Below are 18,441 nucleotides of genomic sequence, written 5' to 3'. Positions count from 1 at the left end.
CTATTTTTGTAGTGCTCCTAGAACTGCACTTGTTACAGATTCTCATGCTTCATCTTACTTGCTGCAAGTCTCTCTACACTTATTCTGAAATTGCAGAAAACCACAGATTTACTCTCCTCTCCACCTCTATCTTTTGTTTGGAGCATTGGGATTTGTTTTTTGAGGGGAGGGATTGGGGGCTGGGTGGGATGACAGTACTGTATGTTGTAAGCCACTTTTCCTGGTCTTTAGGTTTTCCTCTTGCCTTAGAAAAAGACTCTTTAGATCTAGATCATTACCATCATTCTACTTCCACTGTTCTTCCCATCAGAAGTACATTTTATTTCTCTCAGGGGCCTCAAACCAGTGATTTACTCCAGTGGAATAGTCAACTATTCCTCATTGCATTCTTGGACACTAAAAGTAAATAGACCATGCTAGGCAATAAAATAATGTATCTTTATACCTGCTATCAGCAGTACAGAAATCACTCAAATCACACTTTATCCCATATGGAATAAAATATGGCAGCTATTTAAAGGTGAACAGAGAATCTTCCACAACACTTTGGGAGAGGAAGTGAGGAATACACTTGAAGCTATCAGCAGAACTTGGGTGTGGTAGAGATGCAGTTAATGTATCTGTGGAGTTCTGGCCAAATTCTAACAATGTAAATATTTCTTCTCTTTTAAAAAAGTGGTGTGGGAGCTTCAATTTACACAAGTGGACAGAATCTTTATTTTACATTCCACATGAAGTACAGTGAGTTCAGTGGCGCTACTTCAATTTATACCAATTGAGGATCTGGCCCTGATCCTCAAGCAACATAGGATCATCTAACATGAGCTTGGGGTAGTGGTCAACACTGGCTCAGCAGGAAGCATGCCAACTCTTGATTTATCTTCACAAGCCTTCACAGGAAACTTATGAGGTTAGTTTCCCAACCAGCTTTACTTAACTACCAGTTTCATGAAGCTTTTTGAGATTTCAAAATTTTTCCTATTTTTCATGGGGATGAAACCAAGAGTTTTTCTTGGAGAGCAACCCACAGCAGGCTAGCTAATAGCCCCATGGTTAGGGCACTTAGCTGGCATGTGGGAGTCCCACATTCAAGTTTCTGCTATGCCTGATTGTTACTGTCTGTGTTAGAATTTGGCCCGAACTCCAGTGTAAATTCTTCTGGGCTGTAGTCAGTGTCTCTCTGGCATAATAATCATTTGTACAAAGTGGGGCCAATCCAATAGGAGATATTGAGAGTGAGACACCTCAGAATAGCCAGTAACCTGGTGGTCAGGACTCATTTGTGATGCAAGAGACCCAGTTTCAAGTTGCTGGTCTGAATCCGACAGAACAGGGACTTGAACCTGGATCTCTTATATCCTACATGAGTGCTCTGACTCTGGCTATCAGGGGGTGGCAGTCTTTCTTATTTATTTGGTCTAGAAAATCCAACCTGCAGCATAAAACTTTCCCAGCAAATTTTTTTTTTTTTTGCTAAAACTGGCTGTGTCAAGTTGGATCCCCCTCTTCCAAGGTGCCACCTAATGTACTAGGGTTTCACTGACCCTGCCTGCTCCACTAGCCTGGGCTCCTTCTCCCTGTTTTGCTGAATCAGGCTCTCCGGCCTCTGGCAGCACACAGACAGAGGTAGGGACGCACCAACAGTAGAATCACAGAGAGTCTGCAAACAGTTCTCTATGGAAAGAGTCAACTAGGAAATTGCCCAGCACTCAACTGCAGCTCACCTCTGGAAAGTACACCCAAAATGATATTGTCTTGCACTGTAGAGAAATCTATACAACGTAAACTCATAAATTTGCCCCCTCCCTCAATGTGGAAGAAGATATGCACAACTTCTTGCCCATCCCACCCCACCCCACCCCCCATTATAAATTGCACAAACTGGGTTTTATAATAAACAAAAACAAGTTTATTAACTACAGAAGGCAGATTTTAAGTGATTATAAGGGACAGCAAACAGAACAAAGCAGATTACTAAGCAGATTACTAAGCAAATAAAACAAAACATGCATACTAAACTTAAGATCCTAGAGACTGGTTTCAAGAAGTAGTTTCTCACCCCAAAGGTTGCTTTTGAGCAGGTTGCAGAAATTCTTGAAGGCTAGCTACCCTGATTTCAGCTTCACCATATTCACATATTCCCTTTCCCAGCCTGGATTCAACTCCTCGCTGCCTGTGTCTTTGTTTCTCAGATCTTTCCAGTATCATCCTGGATGGGGATTCAGTGAAGAGTGAACCAAGATCAACCTACTCCCCAGCCTTAAATAGAATTTACATAAGGTGGGAACTTTTTTTCCCCCAGTCTTGACCTCCTCTTCCTTTTAGTGAAAAATTACTAGAATTCCAAGATGGTGTTTAGTACCTTGCTTTGACCTTGTAGTGTCAAAGCAAGGTCCCAGGAGGCTTCTCAGAAAGGAGAAAGATTAGTATCTTCAAAGTCTTATTGTTTCCTCCTAATGGCTCATCAAGACTGATGGCCTGCTTTCTGGGGGGTGTTTCCCAACTACACACACAGTTGTAATTGTTACATAGTTAATATCCCTAACTTTAGATGCAAAAATGATACATGCATAAAAATTGGATAAACACATTCAGTAAATCATAACCTTTCCAATGATATCTCACATGACCCATCTTGCATAAAACATATCTTAGTTATGCCATATTCGTAATACAACAATATTTTTTCTGGGTGCTCCAAATACTTTTTAAAAAGTATTTGGAGCACCCAGAAAAACATGCAATAAACCATTGTAATTTCTAACACACCCACCTGTACACACACTTTTTGAAACTGTATGCATGTGTACATGGGCACTTCTGCAAGAACTTGACTGTCAGGGTTTCCCAGTTACAGTGAGTGTACTACAAATGGATTTTTGAGGATGCACCAGATATTTTGAAAACTTGTCTCTAAACTTATTGCCATTGTGACGTGAAAGGTTAACCGGTTCTTTTGCCTCCTAAAAGAAATATTAGCCTCCACTTGCTTTCTATATTTAGAAAGCGGCACTGTTACATCAACTCATCTCTTTACTCACCTTCAGTGTGCTGCTCTGACTGGGCCTAAAATTATCAATGATCACAGCATTCAACAGGTAGTCAATCATCCACTCTTCCACATAAAACACTTTTCCCTCCCTAAGTTATTCTGTAGCCAGTTGTCCACAAAAGGACCTAGTATTATCCACAGCATCCATTTACTCAGGGCTTGCTAGATATTTACAGTGCCTCTTAAGTTTCCTGTTTATTAATCTCTCTGTTATTCTATGAGTACAGAGACTGTAACTTTAGTGTTTTCAAGACTTATTACAGATTTTCATCTTTTGTGTGCTTTGCCATGCTACTGTGCAATACAATAAAAAGTATTACATGAAATCAGAGCTGCCTATGTTGCTATAATATAGCTGTATGCTGGTACTCTCCCAGTGGTGAGGAGAATTTATTTCTTCAGAACCTTTACATGATTACAGCAAATGTTTTCTCATCTCATGTTTCATCTCACTGGTTTCTAGGAGTTTCTATCAGCATTCACATCATGACCTCTTGAGTTTAAAAATTCCACCATTCTTTAGCAAATAAAACAACAGTACACACATTACACAAGACACTAGAGAACAATATGGCTGAAATATTGTGTTCTGAAAAAAATTAAAGATCATTGTTCTTGAAAAACTTATTGAACTAAAGGGCTTTGAAAAAACTGTTTTCAAATCAAAAGATGTATATTAGCAAAATATAGAATTATGTGACACACAACTGTGAAAATTAATCATAAGTGGGAAAAGAACAGAGCCTGAGATTACATCTCTCACCATAGTGTAGACTAGAAGGCAAACAACTGATTAGTTGTGAGCAATGCAATGGTCATATAACATTCTGTCTACCATAACAAGACAGTTATATTTCTATCAAGATTTATACCACAATAAACTTTGGTCATTGTGCTAGGAGGGCTGTCATTTGAATTTGATATGTGGTTCACCCTCCTACTCTCAACCTTCAGCCTCTAAACTATATATGCAGCCTCTGAAAGGTGATGGCTATTTACTTGTAGCATGTTCTGAACAGTGCTTGTTTGGTTTAAGTGACTTCTCAGCTGACATCAGCAAATTGAAAATAAATTGGGACTGCATATACATCCTTGGCTACTTTCACTGAGATTCCCTGGCTAAGATAATACATTCCTCTCTCCTCAGAAGCAGAAGAACATGTAAAAAATATGCTGAAGCACAAGTGTGCCTTACTGGAATTCTTATATGCTTGAACAACTAATGTAAAACTGGGCATGTAATTCTCCGTGAACAATATCTATTGCTTGATGTACACTGAAAGCAATAAACCAAACTCTTCCTCAAGCTGTCCCAACTGAGCATAGCAAGGAGTGGCTTCAATCTGACAATGTACATTTATGTCATTAGTCTGCACCTGCAATTTCACATGGAGCCCAAAGATACTTCAGCATAAGCAAAAAGTTGCTAATCAGATAGGATGTGGGCTTCACTTCCAAATAATGGGATGTCTGGCCTTTGTCTGTAGCTGGTATTTTGCTATTCATGCAATTTGCTTACATGGAGAACACTCTGTTATTAGAAGTACCATAGAGAGATATTAAAACTTGGGAGCAAAGTTGAACAGGGTAAAGGTAGATTTATGCATGGCAGGTGGGGATTTTTAAATCCCCTTATCTCTGTTTCTAGCTCTGAATTTAAATAGGTCCACAAAGATATCTGTATGCAACAGATGCTGTCATCACTTGCAAAAGTGATGACAAATAGCATAGAAAGTATTAATTATCCATTTATAATCACAACAGCACATTCTTCACTGTCATCAGTTAGTGCAGTACCAGTTTTCTTTCCTAGATCCCTATCACGATTCCTCTTCTCAATAAGTTATGAGAAGAAAAATATAGCATAGAGACCTATTTTAAAAACACTACCGGGGAAAGTTAGGCACATGCTTTCCATCCTAAATAGAATTCCTATTGACCCAATGGCAAGATTTCAGATTTATCATAAATACTTTCTAACTTGCAGAAGGAGAACTCAGTCTGTGCTGCATGTAGTAATTCACATCAGGTACCATAACTCTGAGAGTGGGGAGCTGTAACATGAAGACAAGTCTGTTCAGGAAAGAACTTCTCAGAGGAAATGAGAGTGCACACATGTAGGGCTGCCAACTCTTAAGACAAAGAGGTAAGGACAGGTTTGAAGAATTCAAAGATTCCATTGACTATGGTCTTAGAATTCATTAACAAGAAAAGTATCTATACACTTGTATAATTAAGCTGTTTCAAAGAATTGAAAACTACTTATTCTGTGAGGTGCATACCATTTAATTTTACAGTAAGTTTTTGACAGCAACTGGATCAGAGTGCAATGCAATCGGCTACTGTATTCTTGTTCTACAAAATAAAAGTGCTTTTAAAATTGTTATCTCCTATGTGAGGTAGAAAATTCATTAAGACATTTGATTAATCCTTCAATATAATAGAATTATGCATGAATGTGTGGTCATATTGTGCAATACATGACAATTGAAGTTGGCTTGCAGACTGGGTTGAATAATTTAAAAATGGTGAAGGAAGGTTTTTCCATAGTTTTGCTACTGATGCATTAGCAGCATACTGTTGTATTATCCACCTTCAAAGAGTTCTCTTTCAGCTTTGAGTAAATCTCTGCAGCAGCTTCAGCAGCATATGTCAACAGCATCACAGAAACCAGCATGTCTTTCATGTACATCATTTTCTTTGAACACTCTCTCTCTCTCTCTCTCTCTCTCTCTCTCTAAGGAACATTATTAAAATACATTACTTGCAGCTCAACATGTCTTGCTGTTCTTTAGTTTTTCCAAGCCAATATCAGTGGAATGGGTAGCTTGTCCCTCACAATGCTCTTAGACTGAACCATTGACTGAACTTAGAATTGACCAATAACTGGAAGCTTAGAAGTGCAGAAAGAACTTGAACAAGAATGGGATCTAACATTTGGAACTCACTGCCAGAAAATGAGTGACCACTAATCTTTCCACTTCCAGAACTAAATGCAAAAATAGTTTCAACTTTTTCACACAAGTCTTTTTGCAATATACACTTCACACATGTCCACTCACACACCCACTAAAAAAACCCTCTAGAAATGAGTAGGCTATCTACTTTATAGGCTGGAAGGGAGGAGCGAGACTGAGCATTACTATATCTACCTTTAAATGTGTATGAGGTGCTCAGATACTGTTAGAGGCAGCCTTATAAAAATCCATGATACTTGCTGAATGAAGTCCAACTCCACTCTCAAGTTTTGCCTTGCATTTCAGAAACTGAAAAACTCAAAGCAACATTTATTTTGAGTTGCTGAGTTTCACTTGGTTTTGCTTCAAAACTGAATTTCATGTGGTGTCCAAGCAAACTGTAGATTGACCCAGGATCAAGTTGGTATTTTCCCAAGTCATTTGATAAACTGGTTCTGAATTTGGAACTAAACTTCAAGTCTGGTAAGCTTTTTCACTTGATTTTGTGTCTCATGAACATTTCCCCAATATTTACTTTTGAATTGTTCTAGAGCCAAAATATGAGGATCTTCTGTAATAAAGCTTCATTTTAATGAAGATGGGGAAACAGTGACATTGGAGAGTGGTGCATTCCTGTTCTCATCTGTCTAACTATTTGCTAGATACTTCATAGCAAATATTCAAAAATTATATATGGGCTCATTTCTCATGACTGCCATGAGCTGGTAAATCTCTATATACAGTAATTATACAGGTATTGGTGATGCTTTCTTGGGACACCTAGAGCTGTGAAACACTTTTTGTTACTCCTCTGCCTTAAGCACAAGATACATGCTAGTGTTACACTGTGTCAGTTCCCTGACACTCCTAGTCAGTTAGAAACCCAAACAAACCCCTCCAAAGCTCTGCCAGCCTTTACTTTGCTTTACAGGTTGCCAAGCCTGTTGGAAGAGCATTCCCCTGGATTATCCTGCCCCTGTCAGTAGACACCCACAGAAATTAGCAAGTTTGCAATATCCAAAGAGACAAGGTACATGTCAGCTTGTTGATTCAATTAAGAATTCATTCTTTGCTTAATATCACAGTACTGAGATGTACTATGATAAAACATGAAGTTTATTAGCAAAGATAGAGCTTTAAGTGATATAAAACAGGAATAATGGAAACAGATATGGTTACAAATAAAACAAAAATATAACACTTCTAAGACTGAACAACTTTAACAGGCTAAAAACTTTTGTCTAAGATAAGTATCTCACTTAAAGCAACCACCAGGCCCTGTGACCAGGATCCAGCTTTCATGCATGCAAAAAGTGCTGTCCTTTTTTGCTCCCTCAGTGATGGATCCTAGAATGTCTTTTTGCTTCTAATATTTCCCCTAAACTCTGTTTTGATGCCAGAGACAAGGCAACTGCCTCTATGGTTTTAGTATCCAGTGTCTTCCCATGCTGATTTCACATCTTTTCCCCCTCCCTCCCCCATATCAACCTAGCTTTTCCTGTTGGCTGGCATGCAAATGCAACTCCCATTATGTTTTGGCTTTTACAAAGTTTGATTTTACATTAGACCTAGGCAGACAGGTAAATCATCAGTCCGCCAGTTAGTGTAGAGGGGCTGTTAGAGCTATAGTATTTGCCAGATTTGGTTTTGGATTTCTCACCGGCTGTTCTATGCATGTACATTGTTCAGATTCATGATGGCTCCTCTATGTATGGTTTTGTTCTTTGAAAACCTTGGCAGATCCTATCAAATCTCCTGAAGGGTGAGCCATTTCTCTTTCTAGGCAATTCTGATATGCATTGACTTTTATTTCCCAACTTTCTCCCTAGTGTGCAGCTGTTACATCACTCATCCTTTAGCTGGAAGGGGAAAATATGCAACCTATTCTATGGGTCCTATCTTTTAGACAGGAGAATTAGAGTATCTGCTAAAAAAATCATATAGTTGATAGTAGAATTTTGCTGCTGCAGGAGTGAATTCAATTCCAGCTTATAAATATCTGGTTGGAGGTTATAACCTTAGTGGAAACAGACATGCATTCAAAACTTGCCATATGCATCTGAAACCTTGACTACCCGACTAAAAAAATTCCAACTGGTTCTATAACCAGTGCACCTCATGATAGTTTAGTAACACCATCTTTTTGTCACCTGTGTCCAACAGAGACTTGACTACTTTAATGCTCAAACTTATTTTAAAATCAGCTATACTGATTTTAGAATCTGGATGATTTATTTGTGTGATCTTGCCCTATATAGTAGACTCGTTAAATAATTAGTAAGCAGAGCTGTTTCCAGCATGTTACCATTAGTGTTAAATATCATAAAGTCCTCAAGATTATATTGTAATTTGTCAGTACGTGCTCATAGACTAACAGACACATTATCTAAATTTATCTAGCTTACCAAAGGAGGAGATATTATGAGGCACTAATTAATGTCTTTTCAACAACTCTCCTGCTGGTGTGGAGTACGTTAATGTGATTACTGTATTTGTTAGTAATTTATTGCCAGTTTAAGGTGTAGTACTTTTAGAATCAACAACAACAAAAATTAATGGAACATATAATGAGTCTGTGCAGTTCCTTGCAACAGGAGATTGTCAAGACAAATACTGTGACTGACTTTTTTAAAAGAGTGAAGAACATGATAAACATTAGTAACATTTGGCCATGTAACTAAAAGCGGGCACTGATACAATGATATGAGTAATCGGGTACTGAGATACTTCAGAAAGAGTTTATCCCTCCTGTGCAGAATTTCACAATTGAGTAGATGCTCCACTATTGGACTTCTGAAGCATCAAGAATTGGCCATTGCTAAAAGCAGAATACCAGACTAGTGGGACCAATAAACTGATACAGTAGGTCAGTTCTTATGCTAACTTGAAATTATTCCTTGCTACTACTGTATCTCAAGGAGTACAGTACTTGAGCAGTATGTTTGCCCGGGTCTACATTTCCAATGGAACTGAAGGAACTAAAGCTAAAATAACTGTCTAAAGGAAACAATATATGGTTTAATTAGCCTTTATAAAAATATAGTAGTAATACATCCAAATTTCAGTTCTGTTAGAGGCTGCAAGGGGATTGCCCATCTAGAACGCCAAAACATATTGTCTCTCTGACCAACAGAAGTTGGTCCAATAAAAGATTTTTATCTCACCCACTTTGTCTCTCTACAACATATTCAGGCAGTCAGTTTTCACCTCCAAAAATGTGTCTTACTCTGGAGGAAAATGTGATGCAAAACTGTCAAATGTTTCACTTGTTTGCAAATCTGACAAAAGCATGCTTTTTCAATCACTTTTCCCCAGCTGTGTGACTTTTTTTTCATAGAGCTCTAATCAATGGTACTCATATCTTCTTCCGTCAATGAAAAGTAAAACTATCATAATTCTCTGGTATGTAAGATGCACAATTTCAGTCCATTTGAAAAATCTGAGAGGTCAGAGATGCTACTCCAAATTAAGTAAAAACAGCACTACACCAGTCCCAGGACAGGTGATGTAGCACTTTGTGTCTTGTCATGCTCAGGACATATTCATGGCAGGTCCAACACTGTTTTTTCCTTGAGTACTATTGGTGATACTTTAGTTATTACAGAGTTGTCTCTTATTACAATCTTGTTTAGCAGTATGGGACCCCAACACAGGAGAGCAAGGAATGAAGATATATAGTACATATGCTTGCTGATCTTCAGCTAGCAGATGATGATGATATGTTGCAACTGAGGGATAAATTCTGCCCTCCTGCCACTGCAGCTAGATTTTCCCTTCTCTATAACCTGCATTCTCACCACTCTTCTTAAGCCCAACATGCAGATATACAGTATCGTCATGGACTGGTAAAGTTTGATATATGTAGTCTCAGAAGAATTGACAGTCTCCAATAGAAATGAGATGGTCTTCCTATCCTAAATTTGGGATAAGGTTAGAGTCCTCAGCTGTGCTGTGTATGGTGCATCTTGATTTGTATGGAAAATCCCTTATTATCCCTGCACTTATCTATGTGCCCATATACTGTGGACAAGAAATCATCCTTTCTTGTACATCTAGAAAGTGTCTAGCACTATTGCTAAGTGAAAAGGTAAGTATTTCACACAAAGAAGTGAAAGGAAACAAAAATGGTTGGTTTGAAAAAATTTTCACAAAATTTTTCATCTTTTGAAGAAGATTGAAGTGAATTTTTTTTTAAACAGAAATCTGCAAAGTTTCTCAATGTTTTAATGTGAAAAATCCTTTTTTTTTTTTTTTTTTTTTCCAAATCTTGCCACCTTTTTCTAGTGGATTTTTTTTTATATAAAGGGAGTATGCTCTTTCAGAGTGAAATGAAACATTTCAAAACTTTTTTTTGGAAATGAAATTGAAAAATATCAATGAAAATTAATTTTTTCATTAAAATTTAATACACTGTCAAAAAAACTTCAACCAGCTATAACTTAGCATGTACGGGGTACTAGCACAAACACATTAATAACAAAAATAGAGGATTTTACTCTCCTGTTAACCAAAGCACTGTCACATTTCAATATAAAAATTCTCTCTTTTGGCCTCCCTGAGAGAGCTCTGTACGAGCCCAGATTTGACAAAATTCAGACTCAACATTTTATGAGACAAGTTTTGAAGACCGTTTTCTATCAATTGCATTTATTTTACCAGGAACTGCTAAATTATTTGGTTATAAATTCCTAAGCATGATTATCCAGTGATTAGCTTTGTATTCCAATTCTTTTTTTTTTTTTAAGGTCTATTGCTCTAATCAGCAATAAAATGAATTGTTCCATTTTTACTACTGATGAAGGAATGACTGTTTTGTAGGCAGTTTTTAAAATTGCAAAATGTAAAATGGTGGTGGTATTTTTTAACAACAATATATGGACCCAGCAATGTTTTATTTCATAGAAGAACATCCTAACATTTTTAGTTTGGGTAAGACAGAATCATTTATCTTTGCTTAGAACCCTTTGGTCCTACCCATGTTGTCTGTGCAAGGATGCTGTGAGCTCAGGAGAGGTATTATAAAATAAACTATTTAGTAGAAGCATCCATTTGAAGAGTGCAGTATGTCAAAAAGATTTATATATATATATAAGGGTTCTTAAACCCTCCCTCTGCAAGAGGAGTCCTCGAGTCTTAATTTTTGGTCACTTCCTTTGGTTCATATGTAGTACCTAATACTCATGAGTTTCCCTCTTAGCTAGAGTTTGACAGATTTCTAGCTGACAATAATAAATGATTTGTTCTACTGTAGCACCTAGGAGCCATAGTAGTGGACCAGGGCTCCATTGTGCTAGGCGCTATACAAACACCCAACAACATAGATGCTCCAAGGAGATAACAATCCAAGTATAAGATGACAGATGGATGGATAGAAATGCGGATATAAGGAAACAATGAGACAATATTAGTCAGGATGATAGGCAGTATCAATATCAGCAAAATGTCTCGCGGCCCACAATCAGATTACCCTGTTGGGCCACATGAAGCTATTCACATCTTGTCTGTTACAAGCTATTTGTTTTTAATTTCCCCCTTGAAAGCATCTGAGTTTTTGACGTCCTGCCTTATTATGTATTCAGTGTTGTGAAGCAGTAAAAGTTGTCATTATTTAAACAAATTTCATTAATGTGAATGTGATGTGAGTATCTTTATTCTACTATTGGTAAATGGGAAGCATCTTGAAAACAACAAGGAGAATGCTCCATCTAGGAGCCTTCAAGCAACTCCTGTTGCTAGGAAACCATGCTTTCTTTGTGTATTTTCAAAATGACTAAATCACCTTGTCTGGCTTCAGAGACAAGAGCAGAGGAGGAAAGAGGTAGTAAATGAAACAAAAGCTTTATTTTTTAACTTTGCAATGTGCTTGGCTCGGATGACGATGATGAGTAAACATGATTCAGTATGACTGTGGAAGCAGAGCTGAAATCACTAAACTTCACCAAATAGCTGTACAGTGGAGCAGGACCTGGCTTATCCCTTCCATCAGGACTGGAGAACAGCCACCCATAGATGCCCCTTGACTCTGACTGACTTGACCTGTGAGTGGGGCCTTAGGTAGGTGGGATTTGTGGTGAGACAAAGTTCTGGGCTTCTCTAAGCTAGGCATGATGGGATATGTGTGTGTGTGTGTGTGTTAAAACTGCTGGTATCTTCACGTGGCTTTCTCAGTTTCTTCTATTCAAAATTGGGTTTTCTTGTTTCTTTTGATTGTCTTTGGACCCAAACAAAAAGATACTCATGTTCAATGTTCCCAGGGGACTCTTGAGTGTTTGTAGGCAGGGAAAATGCCTGGAAGGTGAACAGGGAGGTTTTATTTCAAATTCCCTGATTCAGAAGCTGGCATATGTCTCTAGGTGGGGACTTCAGCCATAGTTTTATTTTTTTAGAACAGAGTTCCTAAACAGGTTAAATTGGTGTCGCTGGCAGCAGGCTTATACACACACATGATAGGGGAAATGAGTCTGTCAGATTTTGGTTTTCTATTTCCCATCCCAGGATATAGCATCAGATCAGAATATGTCTGAAAAATACTCACCTTTCATTTGAATTTGTAGGAGTTAAGTACTCTACGTGAGAAGGGATGCGGTGGCTCCAGAGTTTTGCAGGCCTTGTGCTATTCTATTCTATATATCAGAGGGATAAATACCAGGGAGGGAGAGGAATTATTTCAGCTTAGTACTAATGTGGACACGAGAACAAATGGATATAAACTGGCCGTCGGGAAGTTTAGGCTTGAAATTAGACGACGGTTTCTAACAGTCAGAGGGGTGAAGTTCTGGAATAGCCTTCCGAGGGAAACGGTGGGGGCGAAAGACCTCTCTGGCTTTAAGATTAAGCTTGATAAGTTTATGGAGGGGATGGTTTGATGGGATAATGTGATTTTAGTCAATAAGTCAATAACGTGCCATCGCTGGTAATTAGTATCAATGGTCAATGTGGGTCTGGCTGGAGAATCTTGCCCGCATGCTCGGGTTCTGCTGATCGCCATATTTGGGGTCGGGAAGGAATTTTTCTCCAGGGTAGATTGGCAGAGGCCCTGGAGGTTTTTCGCCTTCCTCTGCAGCATGGGGCAGGGGTCGCTCGCTGGAGGATTCTCTGCGACTTAAAGTCTTTAAATCATGATTTGGGGACTTCAACAGCTGAGTCATGGGAGAGAATTATTTGAGGAGTGGGTGGGTCAGATTTTGTGGCCTGCAACATGCGGGAGGTCAGACTAGATGATCATAATGGTCCCTTCTGACCTTAAAGTCTATGAGTCTATGTGAATGAAGACTGGTGTGTGAAATTGGGTAGTATCCCTTTAAATAGTTTTGTGAACCCTCTAATGGCATTGACTGTTCTATGTTTAGAAACCTGCTAGAGCAGTGGTGTATACATAGCTATTCCTTGCATGTTGTGTATAGTTAGTAAACATGGATATTTGGTCCCCACTGTGCCCATGTGGCTCTTTCGTTATGGTGGGATGGCAGCACCACTATAGTTAAGTTGCATCACAGCTTCTGTTTAAAGGTCAAACCTTTCTCAGTCTCTAAAATTGACATACTATGTTAGATTCCTTTGAAATCTGGTGTGCCTCAGGGGGATGCAGGTGCCACACTGTCTGGAGTGTCTGAGGTCAGACAGTCAGAAAACAGGGCAGACACCCCAAACTGGTGGTATAATTAGATTTCACCAAGCCAGTAACAAATGTACACACCTGTATCACTATATTAGTCTTATGATGGAGTTACAAACAGTTCCCTTAGGCTCTCCTTCCTACCTTACCACCCAGACAAACTGGACTTTTTGATATTGGTCACTATACAAAATACCACACCACATTACTCTCAAATGTCCAGTCACTTATCCCAGGTCAAATCGATACTCTGGATCTCACCAAACAGAATGCTGAAGCCAATTTCTCTAGCAAACCAACTAAAGGTTTATTAGCTAAGAAAAAGAAAGTTATTGAGAGGTTAAAGCAGGTAAAATACATTAACAGCTGAGTCCAAGTTTGTAAGTCCAAAATGACAGAGATGTTGTGATCTGCTAGTTTTCCATAAATCTCTCAGGGTTACCCATGGTAATTCTGGGGAGCTCCAGCCACTTGTTCAGTATCCCACTCTGTAAGAATCCAAAACAGTTCAGCGATACAGGGTTGATACCTGGATCCATTCTTATAGCGTCTTTCCACAGAAGGCAATCTGCCAGGCATATTTATTCACAGCATGGGCTTTTCCTTTGTTGATTAAATGCAAACAGTCTGTGAATTTCCATTGTCAAACACAACGACCCAGACTTTGAAGATAGCAATCTTTTACATTTCCAAGGCTTCAGCCTCCTGTGACTGGTAAATGTGATGTAAACACAATGTAATAGCCTGAAACAATCCTTCATTAGTTTTCATCAAGTAAATAATCATCTTCATTCTAACACACACTTTTGATCTAGGGTTAATTAAGTACAGGGATATACCTAATGTAATGTGATAGCATTCAACAGGTTACAGATAAATGAAGACCATATCATTCACATTTCCTTTGAACCATTTGAGTTAATTAGTACACAACATTTGATATTCACACACAAGTGAACTGGCCTATGACTCTGACCCACTGACCTGTCACAACAGAGTAGACTTAGTGACTCGAATTTGGAGTCATTTGAGCTAGATCGTAGCAAAGATATATGTCCAGGAAAATATAGCCATTTTTCAAAAAAGTTTCTAGTTGTTTTTTGCACAGAGCTAGAGATCAAACTATTGATGTGACAAGTGTCAATGGTCTGTCTGTTGAGTTTTACCCAAGATAGTGCATGGTGCCCATTAAAATGTTGAGGGCCCCAAACTGAGAACGGTATTTAAACAAATGTACAGTTTTTACAGTGTGCATGTGCCAATACAGAAAAATGCCTAGGTTTTCATTCTTGCCACTTTATATACTTTAAAGTTAGACTCTTGTAAGTGATCTAAAATCCCCATGGTTACTTAGACTGCTTTGAAATTTAGTGAATCTCATGGGGTGGTTGATGGTCATGAAATCTTTGGCAGCATTTTGCAGCTTCCACAAGTTTGGCTATTGTAAAATATTAATGCACACTTTCAAGTAAATACTGCCCTCCACCTTTAGAGGCTTTGTCTGGGCCAGTAGGGAAAAGAGAACCCTTGGTCCCTTTAAGGATTTCAGTCCCCATCCTCTCCTCATGGACTTGAGGGGTTGGGCACTGTGGCTGATTGGTTGGTCACAAGGGTGCAGCATAAGCTTACTGGCCCTCACACACCCTAGGGGAGGGCTTATAACCTCCTCCTCATGCCCAGGGTGCCACTGTGCTGGGAAGAAAAGCTCCCCTTCACCCCCACTTGGAATTAGAGTAGAAATGGGTTTGGGGGCCTTTCCATGGGTGTCATGCTAGTTAACTTTTTGCAGCTGGAAAGGTATTGTCTGGGTGGAGATCTTTCACCTTCCTCTCAGCAGGGGCTTGGTGGATAGGTTAGGTTTAAAATTCTTTTTGTTACAACGTAGGAGGTGACTGGTACAGGTGCTCATTCAGTAGGAGGTCCTGCTTCTTGACAAACTGGAATTGGAAGAGGATTAGGAAAAAGCATCTCCTACAGAAGGTGCAGAATGGGGCCGGAGCTTCTTTCCCCCTTAACCACTACATAAGGAGTGGGGGAGGTGGTTGGAGTCACAGTAATGGTGTGGGATCCATGTGGCATGGGTAGGTGGGGAAATCAAATGATACCCCCCTGCCGGCAGGAGGTATAGATTACAAAGAAAGGAGGACCTGCACAGGATGACTTATTGCCAACTAGTTCCCAGATGAATTACTAAACATTTAAATTGTGGCCAAGTTAAACCACATTCCTGGTGTCTTGTCTGTCTTCCTGCAGTGTCCAGGACACACACCATTATTTAATCTCCCTATGTGAAATGGTAATACAGGAAAATGGGTACAGGCTGTTAAATGACTGGGGTGGGGGAAAGGAGTAGCCATCCTACAATAACTCACAGCCATATTTAGTTTTATGGGCTCACTCTGTAGTGCCATAATAATTACAGGGAATTGCTAATGGGACAAAATTAAATACAAGACATCTCTGCACCTATAAAGAATAGCTCCACATTAAAGTCTTGCATAAAATAGTCTATTAAAAATGCAACAAAACAAAGTCGTTCACAGATCAATAAAACATGTCCTATACCACTGACTGAGCAGAATGCAGTGGGTATAAAAGAACTTCAGTTCTTCAACTGAACATTAGTTCTGAAAGCAAGTAGCATTCCACCTAAGATATATGATATAATCACGAGTGATAGTGGACAAATTAATATAATTATTAGGAGAAACTGTTCTGAAAACTGAAACATTTGAACGAAGTTACAAATATGCTGTTGGAGAAGAACTGATGGATCTGGGAATTGAGGCAAAGATAAAGAGTTAGTACAGGACACTGAAAAGTTCAGAATAGGGATAGCAATAAAAAGATTAGTGAGATAGATAACCATCTTTACGTTGATATCCTTATCAGAATGATATGTTAACTTTCACCAAAAGTCGAAATGAATTTAATTTCTTGCAAGAAAATGGTGCTCTTGGAACTAAATATAGAGAGCCAAGTGCAGAATCTCTTCCTTGGTTGTTAAACAATGAAGTGTAAAAACTGGAAGTGCTATATGAAAGGATGTAGTTCAGACTTTAAAAAATGGGAGCTATAGCATAATGTGCTGCAGTAGGCAACAATGATCTGATGCAGTACAGTGTTGTTCTACTATAACTTGTTGAATTATGAACTCCTTTAATTTTCTTAAATACCATGACACTTTTGAGCCATTTTCTTGAGCTTCTTTCCACTCCTTTAATTAGGGTAACCAGATAGCAAGTGTGAAAAATTGGGACACTTTTTTCAGGGGAGGGAGGGTTTAGTTGCATATATAAGACGAAGTCCCTAATATCGGGACGAGCTCAATAATATCAAGACATCTGGTTACCCTACCCTTAATTCACCAAGAAAGATCACTTAGCAACAACCAACATTATATCTTGTTTTCTCCCTAAGGTCGTCTTCCTTACAGATTTCTGCAAATTACTACATTTGTACATCATTTTCCTCTCCAACGTCCCAAAACAAAATTCACTCAAGTCAATGGGAGACTGACATTGACTCTTATCCTCCAACCCCTGCAAAGATTATATGTATTCTAGATAATGTTATAGTATCTGAATTTTCATTATGCCAAGTTTTGCTAACAATTACTAGCCATCTGAGTCCCAAAGAACAAACTAAGTTGCAGACCAATAAATACGTCACATATGTATAATCATGTGGTATGTGCCCATATACAACTTTGCAGGACACCACGCACAATCCGTATATCGGATCATAGCAACAAAACGAAAAAGGTTTACATTTATGAAAGAAAACTTTGCTCTAGAGTTTCATAGCAGCTTTTTGCAAAGCATTATCAGAAATAAAATGCATAGAATGAATGCTAAAAACATTTTCTGTCACAAAATGCAATCTGTGAAATCAGACTGGGAAAAGGCAAAACTCAGACAATCATAAGCTCTTGGATGAACAGAAGGAATAAACATGACCAGAGCTGTGAAATTATTTTTAAGCGGAATGCAACTTATTAAAATATCAATATTTTCACCACAACTATGGAATTGGTTTTTATAGAAATGGATAGTTACTTGAATAAGGACTAACCTTGACTAGGCATTGAACCAATGTCTCAGCAAAGCTCTAGAGGACAGAGTGCTGCAGGACATGTTATCTTTTAGAAACATTGTTTAAAAGGAAGTTCTTTGGGGTAGAACTTCCCCTATGCCTGTATAGTGCCCAGCACATGTTGGGTGCTACTGCACAATAAATCGATTTCTTAATAAAATAGTGAGAATAAAGGCCCCGATGACTTGTGGCTGTTAGAATTCTATGGCATTTTGTAATATCAGAAGTGTTTGATCCCTGTGGTCTTGCCAAACATCTTCTGTAATTATATTCACCTATCTTAAAAATCAACCCTGGTTGGAGAAAATATTCTTCATATTCTGACCTAAAAACTGTTCCTGCCACAGAATGTGTTGGTGGTTTTGTATAATAAGTGATTTAAAATGTTTAGGATAAGATTTTTATATGGTTTCCCCTCAGCAATATGGACTTTGGCACTTTTCAAAATGGAGTCAAATCTCCATTTTGTCCCCAAAGGCAGGAAAATTAAGGAGCCAAAGCTGTGGCGCGAAGGGCCGGTTCAAATCAGTTGGAACTGCTTGGAACTGTCATCCCCTCAGAACTTTCCCACCACTCACTCCTTATAAGCAACTGTGCCACGTCACCACAGTGCTGTCCATTCAGGAGGCAGCCGTGTGCAGTCGGGCTTTGCACGGGTCTCCGGATCTAGAGCTGTGAAAGATCCTGTGACACCAACAACTTACCTGCCATCCAGGGTCCTT

This window comes from Emys orbicularis, chromosome 5 (assembly GCF_028017835.1).
Source record: "Emys orbicularis isolate rEmyOrb1 chromosome 5, rEmyOrb1.hap1, whole genome shotgun sequence".
Taxonomy (NCBI): Eukaryota; Metazoa; Chordata; order Testudines; family Emydidae; genus Emys; species Emys orbicularis.
The sequence above is the reverse complement of the archived record's forward strand: the minus strand, read 5'-3'. Positions refer to the sequence as shown.